This window comes from Geospiza fortis, unplaced genomic scaffold (genome assembly GCF_000277835.1).
Source record: "Geospiza fortis unplaced genomic scaffold, GeoFor_1.0 scaffold104, whole genome shotgun sequence".
NCBI lineage: Eukaryota > Metazoa > Chordata > Aves > Passeriformes > Thraupidae > Geospiza > Geospiza fortis.
Window position 1 is genome coordinate 2732741 of NW_005054325.1, and position 23579 is coordinate 2756319.

The 23579-nt window shown below is 40.2% G+C and overlaps 1 long non-coding RNA gene across 1 annotated transcript in view; it reads right to left on the reverse strand.

The window, feature by feature from the left end:
- Window positions 1-13466, reverse strand: part of LOC115947862 — a 42815-nt gene extending 29349 nt beyond the window's left edge. The window contains exon 1 of the long non-coding RNA XR_004081711.1: window positions 13357-13466. This is a non-coding gene — a long non-coding RNA (uncharacterized LOC115947862). The remainder of the gene's footprint in view (window positions 1-13356) is intronic.
- Between the last annotated feature and the right edge of the window lie 10113 nt (window positions 13467-23579).

The window sequence follows — 23579 nt, forward strand, 5'->3', positions numbered from 1 at the left end:
ATTCTTCATACATTTAAAGGATTACATTTCAGACTGCAGACAGATAAGAAAATAAATTTCACTCAGTGTTGCTAACAACAGAAAACTACAGGCTGCAAGACTTCAGGGTTCTCCTGCTCTCCATGAAGTTTAAACTATGAATTAAAGGGAAACATTCAACCTAGTATTTGGCAAACCCACTTCTATATTCCACTTTGTCATCATCCATAACAGCTCATGGCTCGCACATGGAGAGGAAAGAATTGCTGAAGAGGAGGAAGGGATACAGTTGCAGAATTAATAAGTTGAAGCTGCAGAGGGAAATTTTGGTTAGAATTTAAGGAAAATCATACCCCAAGCCTCAGATTTTGTGTTGCAGGAGGCAGTTTTCTATCACAAGATTGAAAAATCATTCTTTCAGATTTCAAATGTAAAAAATCTTAGGCATTTTTCGTGTGCATTATAGACAAAGTTTCTTTTTTATACTGGGGGAAAAAAAGATAATTAAAAAAACATCCATAACTAGAAAATTAATAATTTTCTTTTTTTAAAAAATAAACAAGCATATATATGTAGGGAACATACCAACTGATACATTATCTTTTACATCTATTTAATGCTTACTTGAGGCCAGATGATGATGCCTTTACTCAAAACGTGTCAACTCTACCTTTGCCTAAAACAGACTTTCAAGAGGAGTAAAGGACTGCTTGAGCACTCCTTAGGGGAGTCAGCACCTGGCCCTGGAAGACACATTCATTTTAAGCATTCTTCTGAAAACAGACCAATGTTTACACATTGCCACTTTTGATTGTTAAATTGCTGTGACAAACTTGCCAACTGGCCCACAGATATATAAAAAACAGAATGACAAATGTTTGCATCCAGCACAGAGTGGTTACAGAATAAGTTTTATATGCTTGTATGGGCACACACAGACACAATTCAGCTTTTTGAAGTAGAACCAAATTGAGCAAAAGAGAGTCCAGAAGCTTTTACCATTGAGCTGAAACAGAAGCTTGGTAACCAAGTATGATTCTGCTTGGTGCTCTCTACAGAATGGTGCATTCTAACTGGAACCATGTCTGTCTGACCCCTTTGGGGGTGAGAAAGCACCCAGCTGCCCTCCTGGTAAATGTATCCCTGGGGAGGGAGTTTGCAAGCCAGTGTGAGAGGTGCTCAGCAGCAACCAGCCTTTTGAGAGATTGGGTAGTGAATGGAAAATATGAAGCAAAACCTGCACCAAGTGAAAGAATATCCTCGTTAATCCACTTCAGATATTTGCCCTGCAAGTTGTCTTCATTTTCTGATGCCCCTTCCCCAAAATCAATGACACACACAGCAAATCGTAGTGATGGGAGACAGAATGCAGTGAATGGTCCTCTCAGCTCCTCCAGACCGCCACCCCTCTACCAATAAACAGAGTTATGTCTGTTAGAATACGTCAAATGGTTGCACTTCAGTTCCTATACCTTTGCACCCGCACAACACCTGATAATGTAGACTCTGAGAAAACCAGAAACTTAGGCAGGAAGCAGATGATCTGCTTCTGAGGAAGCCAAAGAACACCAGAAGCCAAGAACACCCAAGAAGACACAAGGACTTACTTTAGGGACTTGAGACAAATTAAATGCTATTTCAAAAATAATATAATGAGTATCAATCAGATTTGCGTTTAGGGGAAAAACTGTAGCAGATTGTTCTTCTGATTAATTCTACAGAAGAAAATGAGTGCTAGGAGTGTAGAGCTCTGACTCAGGAGATGTTTACTAAACTTGCTAGAAAACTTTGCCTCTATGTCTTATTTGTCTATGTCCCGTTTTCATGTTTTCATGTTTCAGAGTCACAAGATCAGACTTGTTTGGTCTGGAAGAGTTTTTGGGTGTCTCTAATCCAGCCTTCCACCCAAACTGAAGTCAGGTGTAGGAGTAGACCAGGCTGCTCAGGTCTTTATCCAGGTGTATTCCCAAAGTAATGTGATGTTTTTTACAATCAGATTTAGTATGAGCATGTCATCAACTTTATCACAGTAGATTTATTTTCTGAAGGTGGGGTGTTACATGTCAATACAACCATAGCAAAATTGACCAATTCTGACAGAATATAGGGACAAAATCTTTTAAGAGATGAAACATTAATCAAATTCAGATCTAGAAAACTACTTCTTTGAATTAGTTTTTTTTTAAGGAAACATTATTAAAAAATTATTTTCTGTTGGGTCCTCAGAGATAAATACATACACAAAAATTCTCCAAATATTAGACACTTGCATAGCCACATCCACCATCTACACACCCAACATCCTCACTAATGCACACAGTGGCAGCTGCTTGCTAAAGATTTTTTATAGTGCTTCTTTTACAAGGAAAAGTACATCAAAATTCCCTACAACATCTTTTGAATGCAGACATGGTCTAGGTAGGAGTACAGCAGATGGAAAATCATCATAGATGTAGAAAAGAAGTGTTGTAAAGCAGATGGTGATCAGTTGTTCAAGTCAACTAAAATGAAGCACAATTTTCTTTGTACAAACAGTACTACCAAAAAATTCCAGTCATGAGGGCAGGGAGGGCTGGACCACACAGGAATTCTGTGAGTAGAGTAGGCTCAGTAGAGCCTTCTAAGAACAAATTAACATCTGCTGGAGCTGAAGAGTCTACCTTGGGTTAATTCTTGCTTTAAGGAAAAATTTAGATGAAGTAGGCTTTCTGTCTATATTCTGATATTATTAAATCCACTTTGGTCTCATGGATACAGCTTTTCTTTGTCATCTTGATGTGCTAGCTCTCAAACTTTTAATGTCACGTGTGAATCCAGAGTTCAGGAGTAATTACATAAACAAGGAAAAAACAAAAGAAACCACCACCATCTCCACCCCCACAAAAAAAACCCCACCAAAACAAAACAAAACAAAACCAAAACCAAAAAAACTCCCACAATAACCCAGCAATAACAAAAACAAAAACTGGCTGCTGGAGATAAAAAAATAGAAGCATCATGGAAATGGCACAAGGACAAAAAGGAGAGCAAGGAGTAAGCAAGGCAAAGATCGGCAGGACAACAGAGACATGAGTGCCTGGAGCTTTAAGGTCATTCTTGAATTTTTTGGCAGAAGAGGTAGACAGTACTGTGGCTTGCTTCCCAAAACATAAGAATTGATTTCCCTTGTCAGGAGACTCACAATTTCATGGAAGACCTGTAGATGGGACAAAGCCCAGGAGGCAGAGTAGCAGCCTCAGGCTGGGAAGGGCTTTAATTATAAAGACTTTGCACCTTTGGTTGATAAGTAGTATTCGCCCCCATTACAGGTGAGGTAACTGAGAAACAGAATTGTAGACTCCTGGGTGTCAGAACCAGCTCCTACCTACTTTGAAGCCCAATAGTAAAATATTTCTTCATTAACTATGAAATTGTACATTAGCTCTTTGTCAGAAGGAGACATGAAAGAGAATCCTGGTTCTGCCACAGCTGTTACCCCACAAAACCCTGTTCTTGATCTCCAGTGTCAAGGGGGTGCTCAGGGTGGCACAACAGAATCTGATCTGCAAGTTGGAGCAGACTCTGGTGAAGGAACTGTAACTACTCCAGACCTGTGCTTATGTCTCGGGACTTGCATTAGACAGGAGGAATGGCTGGCAGTTGAATTGCCTGTCTCTGACAAAACTTTGAGGGAAACAGCAAAACAGTCATTTGCATAGCTGTAAAAGACTTCAGACTGTTGAGTGATTGAAGGAAAAATGAAAATAAATATATTCACCCTGAAACAAGGCAATTTGGATCCAGAGTACTTTTTATAACCATCTACAGAGTATTTAATGGATATTAAATTGCAGCTTGTCTAGTATAAGCATAACTCTTCAATTCTATCACGGGTGTCTAACCACAGAAAAAAGGAAAAACATGAGTGTCCTCATAAAGTTGAAGCCTGTGGGTTTGGATTAAGAAAGTGACATGATTTTTTTTTTTTTTAGATCAAAAGTTCAGTCTGGTTTCTTTTGCAGATTCCCAAGCCTCTGCCCTGCCAGGCTTTGACTGAAAGGGACAGCAGAAGTACCAAAATATCTCATGTATTCCTGTTCTTGCAGTATTTCTAGCCCAACCAAACCCAGAATGCTACTGCTTTACTGACCACTGGCTTACTGAGATTTGTTCTTCCAGGATGGTTATTTAAGAGGTGTGACTGCCATATCCAGCCATGCAGTGTTTACTTCCTCTGTCAATCCTCTTTCCCAGAGATTGCTGTCATTTTCCCAGGGCCATGTATGCTCAGGGTTGGGCAGTGCTTCATCAGCCTCCCTGAACCGCACACAAGGCAGCTATTTTATTGCAGGGATGGGCAAAAGGTTTCCTCCCATTCCTTTTTGTGCAGCCACACATTATACATCCCCTAATGTGGGGAAGAGCTGCAGACATGGATCAAAGCTGCTAATAGAATCATGGAATAAACAAGGCTTAATAGGCTAACTACTTCAAATGTGATTAAAGTTACAAGAAACCAATCCTTCTCCTTAACCAGGCCTGGCAGTTCCAGGTTAAAAACTGATTTTGTGAGGTTAGATGCTCTTCTTCCACATTAGTCTTGTTTCTGTGTTTTTCCCCTGTTCCCACAAGCTGCAATTTGCACATTTCCCGGCAGAGCCCTGCCAAGCCATCAAACAGACAAGCTGGCAACTTTGGGGACTGAGCAGCAGTTTCAAGCAAAAGAGAAGGAGCCGGTCAAATGCTCATCTCCCTTCCCCCACCAAGTAAACCTCTGCTACAGTTCTGTAGGTCCCTGTATTTTTATTCACCTTTCATAACCAGTAATTTATCAAGTCTACCTCTCTGTATTGCTTGCAGGCCTGTATATTTTATTGATTTAAAATATAGAAAACACTAAACTTGGTTCCCTTGCAGCAGATACTGCATGAAATCACATCTTTCTGCATGTTCATCTTTGAAGCTATTTCACATATTAAAAATACCCAAAAAAGGTTATTTATTCATGTTAATTGAGAGTTATTTTGACCAAGGATCAGCTAAATGTAAAAGAAATTAACTACCACAGTGATAGATCACATAGATGTTCATATTGAGTCATATCTGTAAAATATTCTGTGTGATTGTTATGTATTTGTAATCTACCAACAGTAAATTCAAGACAGGAAAAGACTTGCAACTGATGCCACCTGGAATACGATGAGATTAAATTGTTAAAGAGAAAAAGAAGGCAGTATTTAGGAGACATGTTGCAACACCTGATGAATATTTAAAGCATCAATCATACTCTGTATCAGTGAGGCTAAAACCATTTGCAAGGCCTGTAGAACCTGGCAAGGGACAGCTTTCCTAAAAGGAAGAGTTAATTATCAGAAGAGACCCGTGCAGAGGTCTGTGTAATCAAGAACACCACAGAGAAAGTGCAGAGGGATTGAGCCTGTCACAACACCAGAGCTAGGAGACTCAAATGAAATTAGCAGGTGGTAGGTTTAAAACAAAAAAATAGGAAGTACCTTTTTTTAACCCATTACACCATGGAAATTGATTACCACAGGATGTTGCTGTTGCTAAAGGCTTGTAGAGTTCCAAGAAGTGATTAGACAAGATAACATGAGAAAAGTTAACAAAAGACTGGAGCACAGAGGCATGGTTGCAGTCACAGGAGCTCCCTGAGCTATGGGAAGTGAGTGGAACAGAAACACATGGTTGTCCCATGCCTGCTCTTGTATCCTTCCTGACATTTCTGTCCTCAGCTACCTCCAGAGACAGGGCACTGCTCTGTGGGGCGCTGTGGTCTGAGCCAGCCAGCCCCTCTTACACACCAGTATTGACCAGCAGCCAAAATGCCAGATCCAGCCAGTAAAGCACTTCCACCTGGCCTGCTCTCTTTTCCCTGGAGAGTCCAGGGAAAGCTGCTCAGGAAGCAGGTGCCACCCAGATGGCTCAGCTACTCTCACTCACAGCCCAGCACAGAGATAAAGGGTGGTGGCTGCTGGCAGTGCAGTCTCTTCCAGGCAGATACACAGCTCCCCCAGCTCCCTCAAAGCAGCAGCCTGCCAGACTCCCATCCCATCTCCAGCTCTTCCAGGGAAAAAGGAGAACCTCGAAGGGTTTGCTCACGGCAGGACTGGGAGAGGCATTTAGTGTGTGTGGGAAAGGAGAGATACTTTGGGCAGACCAGTTTGAGCACTTCTAGTGTGAGAGAGCACAGGGGACAGGTGTCCCTACTGCCTAGACTTAGTTACAGTGAACACTGCAGCATTTTCAGCCTCATCATCCACTGAAAGGTGTCATAAAACCAAAATATAGACCTAAACCCCTTGGTATCTCTTTTCTACTCTCCTGGGAAATCCACCAAAGGCAATGGGAGCTCTGTTGTCAGCTGCCAGGGCATACGATCAGACAAAAAATGAAAGGCTGGTGGTAAAGGTTTCTTCCTCTCTATTTATCCTATTTTTTCTTCCTTATGTTTCAGGGCAGAATTACTTGGAAAATATGTATTTATCTGATGTATTAATCAAAATAAATCTCTACTCCAGCTCCCAAATGTAGCCACATGATCTCCTTATTCAGCATAGAATCTATGATTGTAAGGTCCCCAAGAGGAAAAAACCAGAAATACCCTGTGAAGCATAAGGTACATTGGACTATATAGAATTTTGTAAGATGGTGTTAATATTCAAGGATTTAAGAAGCACGAGTTTGTCATCAAGTATTCCAAAACCTGATCGATATTCATTTTTGAATGCATGTATAATGTATATATCTCAGTCACAAGTTCATGGGTTACATGCCTGTAAAGAAATCTGTGAAAACTTAAACAAGAAGCTGTCATCTCATTACCCTTGAAAGGCTGAGACAGCAGAGAAAGGTACTTTGCTAATGGAGCTCTGGTTCTATTTTTGCTTTGTACTTAATGATTTTCCTTCTACCTTTTAGTTAATTCAGCTGCTTTGCAATTTAAAAATAAGTATAACGCAGCAGAATAAAATAAAATATTTTGTGTTTCTAGTGATCCTTTGAGAAAAATGGATCAGAACCTTCCTTATAGCCTCCCTCCAGACACTAATGCCTTTTTAAGAAGTCATGGTTGTTTCTTCTTGTCTGCTCTGGTTTCACAAGATCAAATATCTTTATTTGGGCAGCAGAAATTAAGCAATTGTGAACAACGTAATGATGGAAAACATATATTTTGGACACATACACGTAACCAACTTTCAGCAAACACCACACTATCTCCTCCAGATAAAACAAAAAAGTAATGATGAAAAAGACATGCACATCCCTTTTTCTTGAGAAGAAAAACCTTATCTTCTTAAAGCATTAAACATGTCATCTCTTTAAAATACAGCCAGATGTATAAATCACTGCACAAGGGAAGGGCTCTTAAAGAACCTGAAATGTATCAACATTTGCTGCCAAGGATATGTCTTTTTTCAAAACTCTTTGAACCACCTTTTTTTTTTTTCCTCTCATTTTCCCCTTTTTTCTTCTCAATATCTGATGAACCTGATTCCTGTCCCTGCAGAGGGCAACAAAGAGCTTCATTGCTGGTCAAATGGTTTGTTTGTCACCCTAATGAAATACTATAGCCAATTAGAGCATCCTCTGGCTACCAGGTGCTGGCGAGAGCCCAAGAGCCACCCTGAAGCTCTGAGCTGACCCATCAGCCACCCCTCTGAGCACGCTGCTGCTGCCCAGCCATGGATGCACTTCCCCAGGCAGCTGTCCTGGTGGCCAGGCTGCACATCAAAGCTTGGTCATGCTGCCTTGCCGGCCCACGTGTCTCCCAGCAAAATGAGTAAACCCTGTAGGAAAGGAAAGTAGGCAAGAAAGATAGATCTGTACTAGTTCAAAACATCACACAAGGTTTTGAAGGTAGTTTGTTGTTATTTTTTCACTCTTCTCTAATGCAGTTGTCAGAATACCGGGCTTTTAGAAATCTTGAACCAATAAACCAGTTTTGCTTTGGAGGAATAGAAACGTTGACTTAGCAGAAGCACAAAATAATACATGAAATAACGACAGATATAGAAACCACTTTCAGATTCTACGCTTTCCTTGTTTTGCAGGAGGTGCTATTAGAAAGCTTGAAATATTTAAGTACGTGGTAGTTCAAGCTGCACACTGCCACATACAGAATATTTATTTTTACTCATATTTCTTCTCCCTTATCTACAGGGCTGACTACCAGTTCCTATAAATGTCTGTGTGTGTATTTGTGTGCAAGCATGTCAGAGTAGGGAAGAGCAGCCTTCACTCTGCCAGTGTGGCAGCTTCCAGTGTGCCACATGCATTATGGCTGCAGCACAGACCATGCCCACAGGCTGACAGGTTCCATCCTGTATCTCTTCATTATAATGAACCCCTGACAGCACTGAGAAACATTCAGGCAGCAGGAGCAGCCACAGGAGTCCACATCCCAGCTGCATAAATCAGGGCTATCACTCATCAGGTAAAGGCTTAGACTGGCAACTTGGGGAGGTGTTGAGGAAAATACAGCTGAGCTGTAAATAGCAGGTAAAGAAAAACCTGACAGCACTGGGCTGTGTGAGCTGTGCTCCCTGGATAGATTCAGCTGGATGCAGGTATGAAAGCATGAATGGATCCCCACCACAATACACCTCCACATTTTCCAAATACCTCCCAGATGCAGAGCCTTGTTGTTGAAGAGCAAGCCAAGGACCCTGTGATAAACAACTCTCTATCACATCTGCAGCCTTGCTCAAATCTTGGAGCTGAGATGGTCTAAGCCTCAGAGCAAGAAAGTAGGTAGGATAGAACAGCATCTACCAAGAGAAAAACGGGAAGAATTGGGTGGGGACAACCAGGAACACACCAGACTTTTTTGGCCACACCAGACTTTTTCCAGGTCTGAAACTGTCTGGTAGAGCTCTTCCCACATTTCCACAGGAAGGAAGGGTTTTATTCCAGCAGATTTAGTATGCTGCGAATACAACCACTCCCTCAAGTGACTCAGATTTTCACGTGTCCTACAACCTACATGTTTTCAAGTTCAGGGTCTAAAACATGTTTAGAAACTTCAGGGCCTGGGAAAAAAAATCCTGGAAATGCACACAGAAGAAGTTAATGTTGGAAGGGCTTTTTTTTTTTCTTGGGTCTGGTAGGGAAATGTTAGAGGAGGAAAAAAAGGGAGTCTTTCATGTGAAATACTCTGTCTCAGAATGAACAGTGAAAGAATGTTTAAAGTAATGTTTACAATGATACTGGAATTTTTCCCTAAATGGATATTTTTTTTTCTGAACATCTCCTTCCATCCCCTCACCCTTCATAATTTCCAAGCAAAATATTTGCTTTTCAAACTTGCAACATTTCCAAAATTTTTACATCTGTAGTGAAGTTAGGGCTGGGGATAGGACTGGGGCAAAGATCTGGGCCAGTAAGGTAGGTTAAAATATGGCAGACATGTTGTAAAATGCAGTTTATAAAATAGAAACTTGAGTCTAAGTTTCTGGCTTTTACAGACATGAGATCCTGACTAGACTTGAGAAATGGTTTATTCCTGGAAACTCTGTGAGGTTGACAGCCTGTGCTAGTGTGGATGACCTGACTAATTCTGAAGCTCACAAGGATCTTTCTGTAACTAACAGTCTAATGGTTCCTTATCATTCAGAGAAAAGGAATAAAATAGCCTATAGTTTTAAAATTAGGCCAGAGTGTGTCAAAAGGTTGCTGGACCCAGACAAGGACCGGAGGAGGCAGTGTCTGGGCTCAGGCAGAGAGAAATTGTCTCTTGAGAAAGGATACCTATGTTCATCTTTGCTTCTGGAGCTGAGCTTTCCTTAACTGTATAACAGAGCTGCAAGCTCACTGGGTTTCTCTTTGAAAGCCATGAGCTCTTATAGCATGTAGAAGCCACCATCAGTCTTGCATTCTCTTTTCAAGATTTAATTGTTACTTCCTATCACAGGGATCAAAAGCAAGGTGCCTACAAACATTTATTTATATATTAATACATTCTAAATTACTAGGTGTTTTTAACTAGCTAAAGCAGCACATGTTTTTGTTCTTAAAGAAATGAAGTTTCATATTCATAAAGACAAATTTGCCTCAAATTTCTGGGGTTTCCTTTCCTCTAAGGAAAAAGAAAGCCCTCTGATATTTCTTTTTTCCTTAAAAAGAGAATTAGATGTTCTGTCTTTCTTACAGACATATTTGCATAACTCAAGTTGACCTGTGATAGCTGTCTGTGTTCTCACAGTAAATATGATGTCTCAAAGCAACAGAAGGTTCTTTAGCCCGGGATATGATCCCACATCCAGCTCCTTTCAGCCACAGATCCAAATTTGTTAGGTGCCTATTTGCCCTCTGTAAATAACGAGAAGGCTAATTATGGTTCACTACCAGGTGTGATTCAGAAAAGCCTTTCCTAACATAACTCCCTCTAAGGGCGCAGCTGACTTCAAGAAAGTGTTTTTGGAAACTCAATTAAGAGCATGTCTCGTGTTTTAATAGCAAGGTCAGACCTTGGAAAAAATTGTATTAATGTGATTTTACACCAAGACTGCATAATTTTATATAGTGTAACAATTGTGGTGCTTCTTAGGTTCGTCTAGATGATAACCACAAGTTGAAAGCAGGAAGGAAAAGCTGGCACAGAATAAATGTACTGAGGGTAGGAATTAGCCAGTGGCAGTGCTTATTGCAGAGGCATTTATCTGCAGCTTCCTCACACATTTCTTCCTCCAGAGGCAAAATTATACAATGCTCCTCCTTACAGCACGGCCCAGTTTGCTTTTCACTTTGCACCATGCATTTTTGATGAATATCAACTTCTTATACCTCTTCACACCTGCAGGTCTGTGGCTCCAGAGGACTTAGAAAGATTTGACAACAGTAAGTTAAACTCTGTTAACATTCTTGCAGCCCCAGAAATGCGCTCTGGGAAGTCCCATGTTGGCACTGAGCTGAGCAGTAGCTCAGTTACACCCTCAGGTAACTCAGGGTAAAGGCTAAGAATAACTCCTTGGTGTACACAAACAATTTTACAATTGGCACGCAATTACAATACTCAAAAAATTTCCCCATTATTTCCTTAGGTATTGGAATTGTGCTGTGGATATCTGCTCAAAATACCTCTGCAAACACATCTCAGCCTTCACCAGTTCTCCTCTGTTTTCCATTACAGCTCAGGAAATAGCTGGGAGAGAAAACTTCATTTCAAATATTTGTACTAATACAAAGCTAATTTCTCAGTGAAGGTTTCTACAAAAATTTCATGATTATTTCATACAAATCCATGCAGGTTCAAGTTCCCCAAAAAACCCACAGAATAAAATACTTCCTACCTCACTCACCCTCAATAAATTTGAGCTGTGCTGTAACCTGACTGCAGACATTATCAATTCCAACAAAAAAATTTAATCTCTGAGTTTATAATTCACAGTTCTCAGTGGGAATGGTTACATAAATGACACTTGTTTTCTTTCATTCCTTATTGCACAGCATAGCAGTGTGACCACAGCAGAGTGAAATTTTCATGTTACACCCAGATATGGATTTCAAAATTTCTTCTCTATTGGCTTATTACTTTGGCCACCAAAAGAGGGAAGGAACCAATATTATATAATTAAAAAACACAATGTACATATTTAACTGAAAAAAACCCCAACAAAACCAAACCAAAACATTTTAAAATTGGAATGTCCTAAATGAACCAACAGAAAATGTTTATAAAATAGACTGTGAATGGCTGCTTGAAAATATGTACCAAGGGTGATACTTATTGATTACTCAGTATATCTGCATCAGTAGAGGAGGAGAGGCACAACTGAGTCCAGGGAAACATGCATGGATCTCTGTACCTTTAAAGAGCTTGGCAGGAGTTTACAGCTCTGGATCCATCCAAATATCCTTTTGTCAAACACAACTTACGTGTTTCTACCTAATTCATAGGGGTCTTGAACTCCCACTAAGCCAAACCAACCTTACAAACACACTCCTGCTCTTCATGAAACAACTCTGAAATATTACAGGAGCCATCAGGAATGGTATCCTGATGGGTTTTAGTCAAGATTCATTTTGGCAAAAAATTTCTAGCAGCATGCTGCAGGTTTAAATTTCCCTGGATATCTGCCCTGGTCCCCTTGGAGCTATGCCTAAATGTCTAACTACAACCAGGTACAGAGGAGAATGAATTTGCTTTTTCTGGCCCAGAAGGCTCTCACTGGGGAGGGGAGGGGCAGGGAGCTGGTGAGCCCCAGGGGTAATCTCAGAAGCAGAGTCCTTTCCAGGGCTAGCCTTGCCAGCCTCAGGTGCTGAAATATTTTTGGGATGTGGGTTTAGTTTTGCTGCTCGTTCATAGGAGAGGTCTGAGACACACAGCTGTTTCATTGGCCTGCTCCCCTCCCTCACCCTGCCTGGCACCATCTGCATCCCTTTAAACCATGGAAAGAGCAAGTATTTCACTAGGCTTGAGCCAGGAGCTGCAGTTTATCGGCAGTTTACATCAGTACCAATTACTAGACTGGGAAGAGCAGTGGAAAATCAGGCCTTTCATTGAAATGCTCAGGCGGCATGGGTAGTGCACATGAAGTGTTCTGAAACTGCTTCTGTCTGTCTGCTGGTTTGTCTGTCTGTCACAAGCCCACTCCCTCATTTCAGTGTGTCAGTGAACCACGCATGGCTTCAACTGGACTTTATGGATGATATTTATTTTAATAATGCTGGGTGAAAACCACGAAAAATACATGATTCCTCAGAGGAAGCGTGTGCTTCTGAGTTGCAAAAACAACCTATTTTTCTTGGGGAGAAAAAAATATGGAAAAAGAAAAAATCTTAGGAAGTGGTTAACATAAATAAAGTGAAAATAATTTGAGAATGAAATATTGAGGGATACTGGAGTCATTAGCAAAAGTAACAGTTTTAATGTCTTGGACTCGAGACCCATCTCAGCAGGGACCCTCATCCTCACAGTCCATGCCGCTGTTCTTCTCAAAGAATATAAAACTCAGAGGAAAGGGCTACTGCAGCTATGCTTGAAGAAAATTAATCTTCTGTGGTACTTCACTGTACCACAGTACATTATACCTTTACCTATTGGCAAATAGTATGCTAATGACAACTACTGTGCTAATGACAAGCCAGACCTGCAACATGAACAGGAGACACTTATTTTTTGAGGGAGAATAACACTTTTTCCCCCCCTTTTTCTTCCTTTTCACCTCTAACCTCCTATGTGCTCTATTCTAATGAAAGGCCAGAGGTTAGGGCTTTATTTTCCTCCAGACCATGAATGCAAAATAGCACCAGCATGAACAGTTCAATGACCCCTGTGTGTTCTGAAGCCACCGAAAAATGAAAACAAATGTTAATCTGAAGCCTGACTCAGACTCTCTTTGCTGATCTATACTTATGGAGCACATTAGGGCCACTTACCAAATGAGGCTGAGGGGTGATCTCTGACCCCGCTCCGGTTTCAGATGGCCGTGCTCCATTTGCTGGGGCCTGGTGCTGCTGCTGGCCTTGAGCTCTGGGCTCCTGCTCCTTCTCCTTCTCCCATGGTGCCCACTGCTTCCCAAGTGCAGCTTACATAAGCCAGAGCCATCGGCAGCACACATCAATGGCAACGCTCCAATTTAGGAGTAGATGGCTGGAGTAGGTGTTATTAGTACCCCGTGTCAAGCTGTGATTGCTCACATATGGCTGCAGGCTGAATAGCATTTTTGATTCAGGGCAGAGAAAGAAAAAGTTGGTGGTAAGGAAAAAAAAAAGAAAGGAAGATGAAACAGTCTTGAACTTACCATTTTCTGGTTTGAGCTGGTTGGATTAGAAATCCTCCTCTGGATTCCTAGGTGGTCCTGATCCTAAAGTCCTAGTCTTATGACACTGAAGCCACATATTCAATAGCAAAATAGTTTGCAAAAGGCTTCTGATGAATAACACATTCTTCTTCATACTGTGACAAAAGCCAGAAAAATATTTTCTCTATAAAATTATTTTTAAACAAGAGTGAGGTTCTTGAATTTTATCTCATCATTCTGAGACAGACACATTTCATGCCTTCTTTTTTTCTTTACCCCACCCTTTTTCCGTTTCAATGTCTCTAATGCAAATAAGAACCAGAGGTTTAAGTCTGCATTGTTTAGATCTGAAGTTTACTGTTGGTCTACAAATGTGAGCTGTGTGAAGACTATTAGAGAGTTTGATTTTTGTTTTCCTTTTTCTGGAAAAATCTTCTGAAGTAAAAGTCATATATGTCACATCAGTATCTATTTGAATATTTCTTGCTACATAATGGCCTAAAAACCATGTGTTTTGCATATACACTGTTGTGCAAGGGAAAAGAGATGAGACATAGTCAGCTCCATTAAAGTTTGCAAAGAGAAATGAACAATTAGATAAAATTGTCCTTTGTAACTGTCAGGTCTCAAAACAGAAAAAAAGTCAATGAACACTTTGCTTGGGATGTGCTGAACATATGTCTAGGCTTATAGGTACAAAAAGCCCTGATATACTAATGTGCTGTAATTCCCTACTTCTGCACTTAAAAGTGATGTGCAATTTTCTCTGCTTCAACAGGGCTCTTCAAGTGAAGGCTGAGCACTAGGGGTCAGAAATCACTAGATGTTTTCTTTCATTAAACAGCAGATGTTCACAAATCCCCTGCATAGTTCAAGTGTAATTAGTTTCAACTGGTTTTAAAGAGTATGATTTCATATAGGATTTTGGGGACATCACCTAGCATTGTACTTGAAACAGTAAAATTGATGTTTGTCCACTTCAGCCTTTGCCAACTTTTGTTACAGGCTTCAAAATAAAACTAAGTCAAACAATAATGTCAACAGGTAGTGATTAACACTTTTATTGAGAATAACCAAACAATAATACATTGTTATCACTCATGATTTTTGTATCAGTTAGATGGGTCTGGCATACACTGGCTGAGTTATTCAGAAGGCCAAGTCTTTTGCACTGTGATGGATACATGAATTGGCTGGTACTACAAAGTCAGCATTTACTGTAAGTTCTTAACCTACTGTCAGCAGATACTCAAGAAAAAGGCACTGCAAGCTCTTAATGGTGATGAGCATAGTGGGTAGATTAGGTGTAGATGTATATTTACCTTTAAGCTATAACAATTGGTTATTCTGAAGAGGAAAAACCTGATGTAAAGGAAGGAAGAGGAGAAGATAATCACGTCTATAGGGGCTGTGGATCACCAGCATTGCTGGAAGACAAACCATTTCAATTTAAGGATGGAAAACTTAACACGTCTTCAAGTTCCCCAGGTTGTTGTCTTTAGTCATGTTTCAAAATCCATCAGTACTTTTCCACAGGTATAGCTCAACAGTAAACAACATTAGCCTCGAAAATTCCCCTCCTCTCTGAATCCCTGAATCCTGAGTGGACTCACCCAGAAATCCAGGAGCTGAACTGAAGGCTGGTAGGCAGATGCGTGGAAGAGTCAATCTTTTACTGTAAAATCCTAAATATTGAAGTATTCAGTTTAATATGTTTTGCTTTAGGCAAAGTTAATTCATTGATGTAATTTTGAAAGGGAGGTGGGGTGACAAGTGGTATTTTGCAGAGCTGTTCAGGAGAAAAATCTCTTCCCTTGAGTGCTTCATTCCATAAATTTATGGAATCCTTTAAAACCTGTTTCATTCTGACTTGATTCTGATTTTTGCATGTCTCCTTTTTCTTTTACCTTTGCTTTCCTTTTGGGTATCCATAAAGCAAAAACCTTTGCACAAACATAGCCTTGTTCTTATTATCTTCAAAGTCTTCCCTAGGTATTGAGCCTGGATAGCAACTGTATAATCTGAATAAATTATCTATATATTTATGTAACTTATTATAAGTATTTCTGTAACTACACAGGAGGATACATACCATTATAATAATCTAAAGATTCATTATCACCACAAAAGAATATAAAACCATATAAAAATGTGGGCCCTTTATTCCACGACATCTCACCTTCTGTTGTGGTTTTGTATGGGAGGACAGTGCAAGGGGAGCTGAATGTGAAAGGGGGCCTTTCCTTCCCCCATAAAATTAGTTATCTATAATTACCAGGGTGGTGCTTTCCTTATATATGGAGATAAAAATATTGCATGCTTAAACCATCACATTTCTATGAAATATTCTCTTCTGTTTAATCTAGTTGGAAGAGAGTTTGGTGCTCTTTCCTTGGATGAGAATCTTACTAGGAATCTGAATTACCTCTTCAGCAAAGGCTATAAAAGCATTGTACTATTCAGTATTACTCTTTCTCAGAGCCAATTATTTAATTTGAGTATAGAAAGCCTTTTCAGGGGGCTACTATCTGAAGGGACTCCTACAGATTGCTTGTCACTTTCTGTCCTTACCAAACTTCCCTGAAGAAGCAACATGCAGAAGCAAGGCGGTTCAGGAAGTCCTACACAGCTGGTAGCCATCAATTAAGAAGCCAAATCCAGAAAACAAGACGTCAAAGTGAAGCAAGGAGAAAATTCTGGGAGCAAGACCATGTTTCTTGCTGCCTCTCCTCCAGGCCCATTGGCTGATTTATGCAAACTATCTCCTTTCCAAAACCACCTGACAGAACTGAGAAGATAGAGCTACGAATCCTGCTTCCTAGGACACACAGCAGCTTTTGAATGAAGGGGAAAGAGGGTGACTTCTTGAAAGGTGAGATTTACTTTTCACTCCTATGAGTAAAGTGTTTCATATGTTGTCAGTTTTCATCTCATTTTGCACCCGTCATAAATAGTCTTGTCTTTTCTCCGAGTATAAAAGAAAACATAGTGGTCATGGAGAAGAGGATACAAGCATAATGGAAACAGACCATCAGAAACAAATTTTAAAAACAATGCAAAGATGAGAAAAAACCTAGGAAAAGGAAGAAAATGTGCATTACATTCCCTGCCTTTTAAAAATACACAGCTCCCATACTGAGCATCAACTCCTAGAAAACTATTGATCCTATAATAGCAACAGTGTTTTTCTTCAGAAAGATTTCAGAAAATTTGTTGAATGAGCTAGGGGGGTGAAATTTATTTAAACTATTTGGAACACCAGCTATCTTTATGCATTTGTAAATTATCTAGCACAAGATATTTGTAAACATCTAGCCAGATAAATGGAGTTATTGGATAGTGTAATCTAAAATGCAAATAACAGCAGCAAAAATAATAATAAATATCTCTGTACTGAACAGGAATTTAACTCTGAATCACAAGTGTTTTATCTTCATTTTTTAAAAAGCTGTTGCATGTTTATCCAGCCAAACAAACGAGGTATGCTGGATCTCAAAGCTCAAACTTTTTAAAGCCAGATTGGATGGGGCTCTGCCTATGGTAGGGGGGTTGAACTAGATGATCTTTAGGGTCCCTTCCAACTCAAACCATTCTGTGAGTCTTTGAATCTATAAATATCTAGAGAAGAAGTGCACAGCATCCTGGAAGACTGAGGTGTAAGACCAACAGGAGCCAAGAACCTGCCAGCAGTTTCCCAGCCTTCCCGCGTATTGCTGGACACCAAGCTTGGTGCTGGAGCTTACCTCTCCACAAACCACTAACAGGTGTCTACCAGGCTGGAAGAAAAGCTCCATCAACACTTTTTATCCTAGGAATTATAGAATTCATGACCAAATGAACATAGCAAAACAATATATGGCATATCCTAGTGAAATGCAGGAAAAACAGATGCGTGTCTGTGTATGTATCATTGAAAACACAGATGATACATACAGTCTTAGGAAAAAAATGGACTATAGAAACAGTGACAGCAGTGACTATAGATGAGTAAAGACAATGGTTAGCTATATTTTTTCCAAAACAAGTAGATGAACTAAGAATTCACTCAAAACACCCAGTCAGGGTCTCTGGGCTGTCTCTTTCTTGTCTTGTCTCCTAGTCTTCATGTTAACATTGATTTCTGTTAATTTAATTCCTAAAGTGTCTCAGCTGAGCTCATTTGTAGTATTATCACATATTCTGTAGCAAATAATTGCCTTTGTTTACACGACAATGTTCTCGTGAAGTGGCCTTGCAGGTGAGTGGCAAAGCTGAGTGTAAAACTCACGCGTGCCAGCTCCTACTCCTAAGGTGGACTTAAACCTTTCCTACTTACATTTGTCTGACTCACCAATATACCTGGATGGAAAAAATCCCACCCTGATGACATGCTAAAAGGAAGGGTGACAGTTCTCTCTGCTTGCTTCTCTGATTGCAATACCCACTTGAGGCAAATGCAGTTGTGTAAGTTGGCACAATGCATACAAGCTCCTATTTGTTCACATTACCACACATTTTCTCCCAATGGGCAGCCAGGCAGACTGGTGGAATCACTTCATGACCACAGAGCTGACAAAAACTCTGGGTCTGGAAAGATGGCCTCAAGTTTTCCAGACTCCCATCCCAGGGAACAGGAGTGGGGGCCGACATCCTAAGATTCAATTGCAGCTAAAGACTAGTGAGTTCTCCAGAAAATGCAAATTTGCCCAAAAATATAGTTGCATGGGTATGAATGAAAAGATAACTCCAGATGAAAGAAGAATTTATAGAGAGCAGAGTTTCAAAAATGTCACACACCCATGCTAACAGGACTCATTTCTAAAAGGTTAAAATGACATTTTTTCCACATAGCTCTTACTGTGGCATTTTGATAAAGCTGCTCTGAGTTGCTTCTGTCTTGGCAGATGCTCAGCAGCTCTCTTTTTCCTTTCCTTGCTCTGTCAGCAACATCTGGCTGCAGTGTTTCCACCTCTGCAGCTGTTTCTCAGCTGTGCGTACAGACAGGTAGGGCAAGAAGCTTACACACAGCCATCAGGAAACAAGGCAAGAGAGGGAAATGCCAGCTGGAGAAGAGGTTATGAGGGGCCTAGGAATCATTTCCAACCCCGAGGAAGGGATAAGGCTCAGGTTTGCCAGCACTCTGTCAGGTGCTGGTGGCAGGACAAAGAGGGCAGTGTTGTGCACATCTGCCTCTGCGATTTAGACCAGAGGATGTGGTGGGCCAGCAGAGTAATGATAACATCAAGGGCAGTCTCTGTGCCTCTGCACAGTGTTTTCTCTCTTTCTGTGAAACAACTGCTCATAATCCCTTCATAAAACCCCCAGCTGCTGACTGGGAGCAGCTTTAAAGTGAAACACCTGCTTGCTATTAGATGCAGGGGCACTGACTCCTCCATGGTCCAGGTCAAGCTGAATGGGCAGATGGATGAACATGGCTCTGTGACACCCCCTGCTTCCATCTCTGGATGGCCTTTCCCTGTCCTTGCTCAGACTTCTCACTCTTTCTCCTGTCTCTCTACCCCACCCAATGGCAATAGAACTGAAGCCCAGTGAAATGGCAGTGCTGACAAATGCTTTTACATATGCTTAGTCTGGGTCATTGTGTTTCTCCAAAGCACACCAAGGGCTTCATGGATCTTAACTTGCACACAGCTATCACTGCTCCAGAAAGAGGCAAGCAGAAGTTAGCTGCTGCTGCTGCTTACTTGGATGCAAGGGTTGGTAAAATTCCTCTTTTACTAGCTCAGCTTTTAGAGACATTTCTAGCAAACCGAACCAAGGCAATTTCTTTCTGAGCAGGATTTCTTTCTTTCCACCTTCTTAAGACTCACAGTCTTCCCCTGCTGCTGTTGGCTGGCATTAATCTTAAAACGTACAGTATTAGGAGCTATGCCAGAGCCCATGTGTTTCCTCTTTAGAACAGCTCATTATATAAAAAATATTCTTAGTTCAGACATGAAAATAGACCAGACAAGCATATAGGCAAGTCTTCTGTTGATCAGGGGAAATATGAATATCAGGATAAAAGGAGGAGAAAGCTGCTTCAAATGCTCCTGAGTCCAGCAAGGTGTCTTTCAGAGGATCAGGAGCACAAGTGCAGTTCCTCAATTTCCAGCCCTATGTGCTGCTGACTCACCACCTCTGGGAGTCACTTCAGTCCTGGTTCCCCAGTTTCTCTAGGATCCAGAGTTATGTCAAGGAACATGAGGAGGAACCAGCTTTTTTGCCCCTCATCCCTAGCAGTTCCCCCTATGTCACTAAATAATATCACACATCCTGCCTAAACTCTTAGCCCTCTCCAAAACTCCCACCAGACAGGATGATTTTGCATTGCTTCCTATTCAGTCTAGTGGGTAAATATCACTCTTTGGCCTTATGCTTGTTTTTTACCCTTAGTTTTTTTCAGGTGTGGTGTGATTGTTGGGGTAGCCGTGGGATGCTGACACGGAAAAAATGAAAATTTTAAAATCTACTTGACAAGCATATTCCAAAGAAAAATCTATGGGTTTTTTTTATGTCTATACATTAAATTAATCTCTGCAGTAAGCCAGGTTGCCTCAAGAATGTGATTTTTGAGGAGTGGCAATTAAAATTCCTTATGTATTTTCCACCCTTAGAGCTGAGGCCAACACATCTCAAAAAATAAAAGTAAACCACAAACACGTGTGGTGTGAGCATCTGATCGCCTGACTTAACTCACTTGATATTTACTTATCTAAAGCCTGTTTTTCAAAAGTTTTGACACAAGCATTCCCTGTGATCTCCTTGTAGGGATGCCTACCAGACATCAGGCCGATGGAGTGGGGAAATCAGTTTTTGCTCCAACATTTGCCATACAGGTTCTCTTTTTCCTATGAAACCTTCCTAAAAGTCTCCAAGAGCTATTTGGAAGAGTCATTAGTGGAGGTGAAGAGAAAAGAAACAGACTTTCATTGCTTTTAATGGAATGGTTAGAAAAACAAGTATGAACCTTTTCTCCAGCCCTTGTGTCCTATTTATTCCTTTTATTGGCTTTTTTCAGTCTTGGGCTGTCTATATGCACTATAACCCTTTGAATAGGACCCCAGCGGTCCATGAGTTTAGTCAAGAACTTAAATCAGACTTAGTCTTTAAAATATTTTTTTCCTAATAGCATAATATTTCCACATGATTTGAGGTTTAAAATGTGATTTTTTAAATTGTTTGAGTTTTGTGGGGTTTTTTTGTTTTGTTTTTTTTTTTTAATGTGAGCTGGCTCTTGAATCTCAATGAGATTCAGCCACCTAACCCTCTTAGGATTCCTTGGAAATCCCACCCTCAGTCAGATAAACCATGGTATTTTAGCTGGGGAATGAAGTTAGCATCCACATGGGTGTCTGATCCTATGTTTTGTTATTAGAAGACAGAGGGAGACTGGACAGCAGAATAATTAACTATGGAACTTTCTCATTCTGTTAAACGACGACTGATGCCAATAACAGAGGCAAGAAAGCAAGGTCAGACCAGAAATGAGGCTCTAAAAGACAGCTGCTGGAATATGAGCTATTTGCTTCCTGCATTTAAAATGAAAGACCTGAATGCCCTACATGATCTCTGTGAGAAATGGAAGTAGAATCAAAATGGGGAGAAGTAGGGAGGGCCATGCTAAACAGGAGGCACAACTCTTTTCTCTTATTTCCCTTTATTTTTTCTTTCTTATGCTTGTACATTACGGAAGACACTCCTACTCTGAGAAATATGTTTTAGCTTTTATAGACTGGTTTGTTCAGCACACTTCAAAGACCTACAAATTGAAAAAAGTAAGTGAGATGGGAAAAAATGCAACTATGTCTAAAAATAATTCTAAATGTGTAATAAATTCACAGTCTCCATTATATTCTTCAATTTTATTTAGAGGATTGCTAGCATGAGTTTAAGAAAACTTGTTTGTACATAAGAAGTAGTATAAATATGCCTATAAAATAACCTTTAATCTGTCAGGAACCCAGGAATCCTACTGAAAACTATATAAGTGACAGTGTATATATATATTTATATACATGTACATATACATAGATATAGATGATATAGATAGATTTAGATATAGATAGATATAGATATAGATGATATAGATAGATATAGATATAGATATAGATATAGATATAGATTAGATATAGATTAGATATAGATATAGATAGATATATATGTGAGAGTGTATATGTCTATGTATATACACACATGCACATAGAGGTGTGGAAGAGGGGATGATATTCAGACACAACAATGGAGCAGTATCAGGACTTTTTTCCCCCTGTCAATGCACTCCTGTCTGGTAGGGAAGGTAGCAGCTGTTTAGCAGTGTGGCGTTACTAATATGAGCACCTTACACATTGCAGGCACTTAGCATATACACAAATAGTGCAGGAAAGTGGACTTAGATAAATAGATACAATTATGTCTGAAACTGTCCCCCAAAATATGAATAAAGACAAATAGCACCCTATTTTTCCCTTCTTCATCATGAACTCCATGTTTAAGTGTTGGCTCTGTAGAGATCCGTGAGCACCATCTTCTCTTTAAACATTAACAGCTTTTCCTTCAATATCTGGACTGTTACCAACTTAACCCAATTCTTTTTGAATAGTAAGGTGTAGTAAGATGGCTTGTTGGTTTGGCTCGGTTTGTTGGGTTTTGTTTGTTTATTTCATTTGGATTTTTTTTGTTTTGCTTTGTTCTTTAATATGGCCTAGCAGAATAAAACAAGTTAAAGAGCTTTGGCTTAGTTGAGACCCAAGATTATCAGGCTTTAGCAGCACGCAAGCAAATTTAGCAGTGAATAGCAACTTAGTCCAGTGTGTGTCAAGGCCAGGGAAATCACATTTTGGGGAAGAGGCAGTGCCTATTCTACAGCCTTTGAAGATTGCAGCTAAAATTAGATGGTGGCTGCTAGCCACAGAAAGAAAACATTTTCCCTTCTTTTGCAATGCATCCAAAAGCCGCACTTTTAGGGATTTCTATAAACCTGTCATACATTGATGAAAAGACATAGATCCTCCCATTCACCTGTGAACTAGAAGCTGACAACTCAGACATGGAGATGAATTTGTTCTGGCTTGGAAGAACACTAAGGAAATATGTATCATATCACTGTACCCATTAATGGCAGTTTAATAGAAATATGTGGTCAGTTTTTAGCTATATTTAGTGACACCCAGTCTGAATCTCAGGCTTCAAAGTTTGTCTGAGTTTCGAGAGGAATAACTACTAGTCACTCAATGAAAATCAGACCCTTTTGGACTTCAATATCCTTTGCACTGGACCTTTAATCGCTTCTGAAAATCTTAAATTTTCAAAAATTAGACCTACAGAAAGAAAGCCAAAAATTTAGTCCTTGGTGGCCCAGGTGCGAAGGCAAAAGGGCGATCAGAGTTCAGACTTGTTACCTTTGCAGTGCCAGAGCTCTGAGTCACCATGGTAGTGGCTGAAATATATTATCCCAGTTCCTCTGATGAGAAACCTGTGTCAAATGAGGGAAACTGTGATTCTCATGGGAAAAAAATTTGGTAAATATGTTTCATGTCAAGCATGGTATGCCCACACAGACAAATCCAGTTTGAAGCCTGCTGTTAGTTTTTTCTCCTTATTTAGTAAGAAAACATATATGTCAATACAATAATTTCCATTTTCTTGTGGCTGAAGCCCCACTTGTGGGCTCCCAAAATGATACCACTGAAGAGCAGAGCTTAACCTCAATGTTTGGTGAAAAAACAGAGGACAGACAGCACCTCTGCTGAGGAAGGGAGTAGAAGCATTGAGCAATATTTCAAAACAAGTGGATAAACAAAAATATACTGAGCAGCCACTACAAAGTCAGTGCAGTCAAAGTCCCTTCTAATTTTTTCTGGGCATCTAAGGTGAATC